The sequence below is a fragment of the Sorghum bicolor genome, chromosome 2 (assembly GCF_000003195.3).
Source record: "Sorghum bicolor cultivar BTx623 chromosome 2, Sorghum_bicolor_NCBIv3, whole genome shotgun sequence".
In the NCBI taxonomy this organism is placed as follows: domain Eukaryota; kingdom Viridiplantae; phylum Streptophyta; class Magnoliopsida; order Poales; family Poaceae; genus Sorghum; species Sorghum bicolor.
Window position 1 is genome coordinate 35,953,947 of NC_012871.2, and position 9,122 is coordinate 35,963,068.

The following is a 9,122-nucleotide window of genomic DNA, read 5'->3' on the forward strand; positions in this document are numbered from 1 at the left end:
ACAAACGGGTATGTTGCGTTGTAACCTAGAGGAGGATGAGGAACCGGCTATAGCTAGATTTTTGGGTGGGTTAAATTGGGAAATTCAGGACATCCTCGCTTACAAAGAATACAATAATGTAACCCGTTTGTTTCATCTTGCTTGTAAAGCTGAAAGGGAAGTGCAGGGACGACGTGCTAGCGCAAGGAGTAATATTTCTGCAGGGAAGGCTAATTCATGGCAGCAACACATGGCTTCAACTCCATCTACACGTATTTATACTCCATCATCTAGTGACAAGGCTCGAGCTGCCCCCACCAATTCAGTTGCGAAGACGATGCAAAAGCCTGCTGCGAGTACTTCATCCGTGGCATCGATGGGTAGAACAAGCAACATACAATGTCATCGGTGCAAGGGATATGGGCACATGATGCGTGACTGCCCAAACAAGCGAGTTATGATTGTCAGGGATGATGGTGAGTACTCAACTGCTAGTGATTTTGATGAGGATACACTTGCACTGCTTGCGACTGACCATGCAGGTAATGAAGATCAAATAGAAGAACATATTAATGCAGGTGAAGCGGACCACTATGAGAGCTTGATCGTGCAGCGAGTGCTTAGTGCACAAATGGAGATCGCGGAGCAAAATCAGCGACACATTTTATTCCAAACGAAGTGTGTCATCAAAGAGCGTTCTTGTCGCATGATCATTGATGGAGGTAGCTGCAACAACTTGGCAAGCAGCGATATGGTGCAGAAGCTTGCCCTCAACACCAAACCACACCCGCATCCCTACTACATCCAATGGCTGAACAACAGTGGTAAGGCAAAGGTAACTAGACTTGTGAGAATTAATTTTTCCATCGGATCCTACAAAGATATTGTTGAATGTGATGTTGTGCCTATGCAAGCTTGTAACATTCTGCTAGGTAGACCTTGGCAATTTGATAGAGATTCTATGCATCATGGTAGATCAAATCAGTATTCTTTTCTATACCATGATCGCAAAATTGTGTTGCATCCTATGTCCCCTGAAACTATTATGCAAACTGATGTTGCTAGGGCTACTAAAGCAAAGAGTGAGAGCAATAAAAATGATAAATCTGTAATTGGTAACAAAGATGAGATAAAACTGAAAGGACATTGTATGATAGCTACCAAATCAGATATTAATGAGTTCAATGCATCCACTTCTGTTGCTTATGCTTTGATATGCAAGGATGCTTTGATTTCAATTGAGGATATGCAATGTTCTTTGCCCCCTGCTGTTGCTAACGTTTTGCAGGAGTATTCTGATGTGTTTCCAAGTGAGGTACCAGCGGGGCTGCCTCCACTACGCGGGATTGAGCACCAAATTGATCTTATTCCTGGAGCAGTTTGCCAAATCGTGCACCATACAGGACGAACCCGGAGGAAACAAAGGAAATTCAGCGACAAGTGCAAGAACTATTAGACAAAGATTTTGTGGTTAGTCCCACATTTAACATTGCAGATTTGAAGCCTTATTTGGGTGAGGAAGATGAGCTTGAGTCGAGGACGACTCAAATGCAAGAAAGGGAGGATGATGAGGACATCAACACCAGCGATACATCCTCTCCGACACAACCTATAGCTGGTCCTACATCTCCGACACAACCTATAGCTGGTCCTACATCCTCTCCGACACAACCTATAGCTGGTCCTCTTACCCTCTCCGACACAACCTATAGCTGGTCCTCTTACTCGTGCTCGTGCCCGTCAACTCAACCTTCAAGTAAGTTCAGTTTTAAACTCTTGTCAATCATATTTAGACAATGGAGACACGTGCACTTTCGTGTTGCTCAGGAATAATGGACAAGATCAGCAAGGGAAGGTTCAACTGCATTCAGAATTTGAGGCAACACCAACTTCAAGGGCTGATTGCATATGGGAAGAGTGATAACTTAACAAAGGTGATTGGAGATCAGGTCCAAGCCTCCACAACATCCTCTATCAAGTTACCACGTCGCTTCTAAAGCAAGAAAACAAAGAGTCCAAACCCAACACGTTTTGGGAGTTGGATTCGGACTGGAAAATAACTCTAACTTGTATGGATCACCACGGCGTCATATGGACTCCAACTGGGACGTTCCTATACTTGTTGGAAAGCTCATGAAGTCTACTTTCCAATGGGTCCAACCACATATCCATGCAGCTTATGAGTCGGGCGCAGTCCTTGTTTTCGTGCTGATACCTTTTTCTATTTTGGTGCTGCGTCACCCTATTTTGGACCAATGGCCCATGTATCAAGTTGAGTCCATTAGGGACGCGTCCTAGGGTTGGAGGACGACTCTAGCACCCCTTTGGTCGTACTCCCCTCTATTTATTTACATCTAGAGCCGCCATGAACAACTGGGTTTTGTTTAGATCAAGTTTAGCCTTCGCTACTTGCTTGTAAGCGCGTGTGCAGGATCAGCCGCCCGTCTCCTTGTCTTCGGAACCCCATTGTTGATTCAGATTCAGTTTGAAACCTTCAATTCATCTTGCAAATTCAGTGCTTGTTTCCTCGTTCTTGCTAGTTTTTCGATTGCTTGCAGGACGGGAGCCCTAGGGGCTGGTTGTCGTGCTCCACAAGATCGTGACGGCTGTTGGACGTGGTGTATCGGTTGCTAAGGCGCGGTCTTGAGGGCTGTAGTCGGGCCGTGAACGTCATCTCCATCCACTAATCGAGTTATCCAGCGCCTCTCATCGAAAGATCAGGCCAAAAACCCTAGCGGGTTTGCATCACACCTAATGCACCATAGTCTAAGAAACCATTTTGGACGCACTTGTTGGTACTCCTAGGTGAAGGGGCTCAAGTGGATGCTCGGTTCGGTCTGTTTAGAGATAGTGCTAATCTTGATGAAAGATAGGTGCACGGTTTGCATGGAACCTACCAAATGCTTGGAAATCAATCTGGACGCACATGATGGAACTTCTAGATGACGTGTGTCATACAAAATCTTGCTTTGGTCTGTTTGGAGACTGTTAGTTTTGGAGCAAAATAGGTGCAAGGTTTGCACGTAATGCAGCATAGGCTAAGAAACCATTTTGGACACACCCGATGGTACTCCTAGGTAAAAGGCTCAAGTGAAAGCTCGGTTTGGTCTATTTGGAGATAGTGCTAATCTTGATGCAAGATAGATGCACGGTCTGCATGGAACGTACCATTTGCTTAGAAATTGATTTGGACACACCCGATAGAACTCCTTGATGACGTGTGTCATATGGAATCTCGCTTTGGTGTGCTTAGAGATAGTATTTGTTTCGGTGCAAGATATGTGCACGGTTTGCGCCTAATGCACCAAAGTCTAAGAAACTATTTTGGAAGCACCTGTTGGTACTCCTAGGTGAAGAGGCTCAAGTGGAGGCTCGGTTCGGTCTGTTTAGAGATAGTGCTAGTCTTGATGGAAGATAGGTGCACGATTTGCATGGAACATACCATATGCTTGGAAATAAATTTGGATGCACTCGATGGAACTCCTTGATGACGTGTGTCATTTGGAATCTTGCTTCGGTTTGTTTAGAGATAGTGTTAGTTTTGGTAGAAGATATGTGCACAGTTTACGCCTAATGCACCACAGGCTAAGAAACCATTTTAGACGCACCCGATGGTACTCGTAGTGGAAGAGGCTCAAGTGGAGGCTTGATTTGGTCTGTTCGTATATAGTGCTAATCTTGATGCAAGATAGTTGCACAGTTTGCATGCAACGTACCATATGTTAAGAAATCAATTTGGACGCACATAATGGAACTCCTAGATGACGTGTGTCATATGGAATCTCGCTTTGGTCTGTTTGGAGACAATGTTAGTTTCGGTGCAAGATAGGTGCATAGTTTGTGTGTAATGCACCATAGGCTAAGATACCATTTTTGATGCACCTGTTTGTACTCCTAGATGAAGATGCTCAAGTGGAAGCTCGGTTCGGTCTGTTTGGAGATAGTGCTAATCTTGATGCAAGATAGGTGCACGGTTTGCATGGAACATACCAAATGCTTGGAAATCAATTTCGATGCACACGATGGAACTCCTAGATGACGTGTGTCATATGGAATCTCGCTTTGGTCTATTTAGAAGCAGTGTTAGTTTCGGTGCAAGATATGTGCATGGTTTCCGCCTAATGCACCATAGTGTAAGAAACCATTTTGGAAGCACCTGTTGGTACTTTAGTGAAGAGGCTCAAGTGGAAGCTCCGTTTGATCTGTTTGGAGATAGTCCTAATCTTGATGCAAGATAGGTGCATAATTTGCAAGGAACATACCATATGCTTAGAAATCAATTTGGACGCACCCAATGGAACTCCTAGATGACGTGTGTCATATGGAATCTTGCTTCTGTCCGTTTGTAGACATTGTAAGTTTTAGTGCAAGATAGGTGCACAGTTTGCGCCTAATGCACTATAGTCTAAGAAACCATTTTGGACGCACTATTTGGTACTCTTGGGTGAAGAGGCTCAAGTGGAAGCTTGGTTCGGTCAGTTTGGAGATAGTGCTAATCCTTATGCATGGTAGGTGCACGCTTTGCATGGAAATCAATTTGGATGCACCCGATGGAACTCCTTGACGACGTGTGTCATATGGAATCTCGTTTCGGTCAATTTGGAGACATTGTTAGTTTCGGTGCAAGACAGGTGCACAGTTTGCACCTAATGCACCATAGTCTAAGAAACCATTTTGGACGCACTTGTTGGTACTCCTAGGTGAAGGGGCTCAAGTGGATGCTCGGTTCGGTCTGTATGGAGATAGTGCTAATCTTGATGAAAGATAGGTGCACGGTTTGCATGGAACATACCAAATGCTTGGAAATCAATCTGGACGCACAAGATGGAACTTCTAGATGACGTGTGTCATACAAAATCTTGCTTTGGTCTGTTTGGAGACAGTGTTAGTTCGGAGCAAGATAGGTGCAAGGTTTGCACATAATGCAGCATAGGCTAAGAAACCATTTTGGACGCACCTGATGGTACTCCTAGGTAAAAGGCTCAAGTGAAAGCTCGGTTTGGTCTATTTGGAGATAGTGCTAATCTTGTTGCAAGATAGATGCACGGTCTGCATGGAACGTACCATTTGCTTAGAAATTGATTTGGACATACCCGATAGAACTCCTTGATGACGTGTGTCATATGGAATCTCGCTTTGGTGTGCTTAGAGATAGTATTAGTTTCGGTGCAAGATATGTGCACGGTTTGTGCCTAATGCACCAAAGTCTAAGAAACTATTTTGGAAGCACCTGTTGGTACTCCTAGGTGAAGAGGCTCAAGTGGAGGCTCGGTTCGGTCTGTTTATAGATAGTGCTAGTCTTGATGGAAGATAGGTGCACGATTTGCATGGAACATACCATATGCTTGGAAATAAATTTGGATGCACCCGATGCAACTCCTTGATGACGTTTTGGAATCTTGCTTCGGTTCGTTTAGAGATAGTGTTAGTTTTGGTAGAAGATATGTGCACGGTTTACGCCTAATGCACCATAGGCTAAGAAACCATTTTAGATGCACCCGATGGTACTCGTAGTTGAAGAGGCTGAACTGGAGGCTCGATTTGGTCTGTTCGTATATAGTGCTAATCTTGATGCAAGATAGTTGCACAGTTTGCATGTAACGTACCATATGTTAAGAAATCAATTTGGACGCACATAATGGAACTCCTAGATGACGTGTGTCATATGGAATCTTGCTTCGGTCTGTTTGGAGACAATGTTAGTTTCGGTGCAAGATAGGTGCATAGTTTGTGCGTAATGCACCATAGTCTAAGAAACCATTTTTGACGCACCTGTTTGTACTCCTAGATGAAGAGGCTCAATTGGAAGCTCGGTTCGGTCTATTTGGAGATAGGGCTAATCTTGATGCAAGATAGGTGCGCGGTTTGCATGGAACATACCATATGCTTGGAAATCAATTTCGATGCACCCGATGGAACCCCATGATGACGTGTGTCATATGGAATCTCACTTTGGTCTGTTTAGAAATAGGGTTAGTTTCGGTGCAAGATATGTGCATAGTTTGCGCCTAATGCAGCATAGTCTAAGAAACTATTTTGGAAGCACCTGTTAGTACTTCGGTGAAGAGGCTCAAGTGGAACCTCGGTTTGATCTGTTTGGAGATAGTGCTAATCTTGATGCAAGATAAGTGCATGATTTGCAAGGAACATACCATATGCTTAGAAATCAATTTGGATGCACCCAATAGAACTCCTAGATGACGTGTGTCATATGGAATCTTGCTTCAGTCTGTTTGTAGACATTGTAAGTTTTAGTGCAAGATAGATGCACAGTTTGCGCCTAATCCACTATAGTCTATGAACCATTTTAGACGCACTATTTGGTACTCTTGGGTGAAGAGGCTCAAGTGGAAGCTTGGTTCGGTCAGTTTGGAGATAGTGGTAATTCTTATGCAAGGTTTGTGCATGGTTTGCATGAAACATACCATATGCTTGGGAATAAATTTGGATGCACCCGATGGAACTCCTTGAAGACGTGTGTCATACGGAATCTCGCTTTGGTCCATTTGGAGACATTGTTAGTTTCGGTGCAAGTTAGGTGCACAGTTTGCACCTAATGCACCATAGTCTAAGAAACAATTTTGGACGCACTTGTTTTTACTCCTAGGAGAAGGGGCTCAAGTGGATGCTCGGTTCGGTCTGTTTGGAGATAGTGCTAGTCTTGATGCAAGATAGGTGCATGGTTTGCATGGAACATACCAAATGCATGGAAATGAATCTGGCGCACATGATGGAACTCCTAGATGATGTGTGTCATACAAAATCTTGCTTTGGTCCGTTTGGAGACAGTGTTAGTTTCAGTGCAAGATAGGTGCAAGGTTTGCACATAATGTAGCATAGGCTAAGAAACCATTTTGGGCGCACCCAATGGTACTCCTAGGTAAAAGGCTAAAGTGAAAGCTTGATTTGGTCTATTTGGAGATAGTGCTAATCTTGATGCAAGATAGATGTATGGTCTGCATAGAACGTACCATATGCTTAGAAATTAATTTGGACACACCCGATAGAACTCCTTGATGACGTGTGTCATATGGAATCTCGCTTTGCTGTGCTTAGAGATAGTATTAGTTTCATTGCAAGATGTGTGCACGATTTGCGCCTAATGCACCAAATGCTAAGAAACCATTTTGGAAGCACCTATTTGTACTCCTAGGTGAAGAGGCTCAAGTGGAGGCTCGGTTCGGTCTGTTTAGAAATAATGCTAGTCTTGATGCAAGATAGGTGCACGATTTGCATGGAACATACCATATGCTTGGAAATCAATTTGGATGCACCCGATGGAACTCCTTGATGACGTGTGTCATATGGAATCTTGCTTCGGTTCGTTTAGAGACATTGTTAGTTTTGGTATAACGGTTTACGACTAATACACCATAGGCTAAGAAACCATTTTAGACGCACCTGACGGTACTCATAGTTGAAGAGGCTCAAGTGGAGGCTCGATTTGGTCTGTTCGGATATAGTGCTAATCTTGGTGCAAGATAGTTGCACAGTTTGCATGCAACGTACCATATGTTAAGAAATCAATTTGGACGCACCCAATGGAACTCCTAGATGACGTGTGTCGTATGGAATCTCGTTTCGGTCTGTTAGGAGACAATGTTAGTTTCGGTGCAAGATAGGTGCATTGTTTGTGCCTAATGCACCGTAGTCTAAGAAACCATTTTTGACACACCTGTTTGTACTCCTAGATGAAGAGGCTCAAGTGGAAGCTCGGTTCGGTCTGTTTGGAGATAGTGCTAATCTTGATGCAAGATAGGTGCACGGTTTGCATGGAACATACCATATGCTTGGAAATCAATTTGGATGCACCCGATGGAACTCCTTGATGACGTGTGTCATATGGAATGTCACTTTGGTCTGTTTAGAAATAGTGTTAGTTTTGGTGGAACATATATGCATGGTTTGCGCCTAATGCAGCATAGTCTAAGAAACAATTTTGGAAGCACCTGTTGGTACTTCGGTGAAGAGGCTCAAGTGGAAGCTCGGTTTGATGTGTTTGTTGATAGTGCTAATCTTGATGCAAGATAGGTGCATGATTTGCAAGGAACATACCATATGCTTAGAAATTAATTTGGACGCACCCAATGGAACTCCTAGATGACGTGTGTCATATGGAATCTTGCTTCGGTCCGTTTGTAGACATTGTAAGTTTTATTGCAAGATAGGTGCACAGTTTGTGCCTAATGCACCATAGTGTAAGAAACCATTTTGGATGCACTATTTGGTACGCTTGGGTGAAGAGGCTCAAGTGGAAGCTTGGTTCAGTCAGATTGGAGATAGTGCTAATCCTTATGCATGGTAGGTGCATGGTTTGCATGGAACATACCATATGCATGGAAATCATTTTGTATGCACCTGATGGAACTCCATGATGACGTGTGTCATATGGAATCTCGCTTTGGTCCATTTGGAGACATTGTTAGTTTCGGTGCAAGATAGGTGCATAGTTTGCACCTAATGCACCATAGTCTAAGAAACCATTTTGGACGCACTTGTTGGTACTCCTAGGTGAAGGGGCTCAAGTGGATGCTCGGTTCGGTCCGTTTGGAGATAGTGCTAATCTTGATGCAAGATAGGTGCACGGTTTGCATGGAACATACCATATGCTTGGAAATCAATTTGGATGCACCCGATGGAACTCCTTGATGATGTGTCATATAGAATCTCACTTTGGTCTGTTTAGAAATAGTGTTAGTTTTGGTACAAGATATGTGCATGGTTTGCGCCTAATGCACCATAGTCTAAAAACCATTTTGGAAGCACCTGTTGGTACTTCGGTGAAGAGGCTCAAGTGGAAGCTCGGTTTGATCTGTTTGGAGATAGTGCTAATCTTGATGCAAGATAGGTGCATGATTTGCAAGGAACATACCATATGCTCAGAAATCAATTTGGACGCACCCAATGGAACTCCTAGATAACATGTGTCATATGGAATCTTGCTTCGGTCCGTTTGTAGACTTTGTAAGTTTTAGTGCAAGATAGGTGCACAGTTTGCGCCTAATGCTCCATAGTGTAAGAAACCAATTTGGTTGCACTCTTTGGAACTCTTGGGTGAAGAGGCTCAAGTGGAAGCTTGGTTCGGTCAGTTTAGAGATAGTGCTAATCCTTATGCAAGGTAGGTGCATGGTTTGCCTGGAACA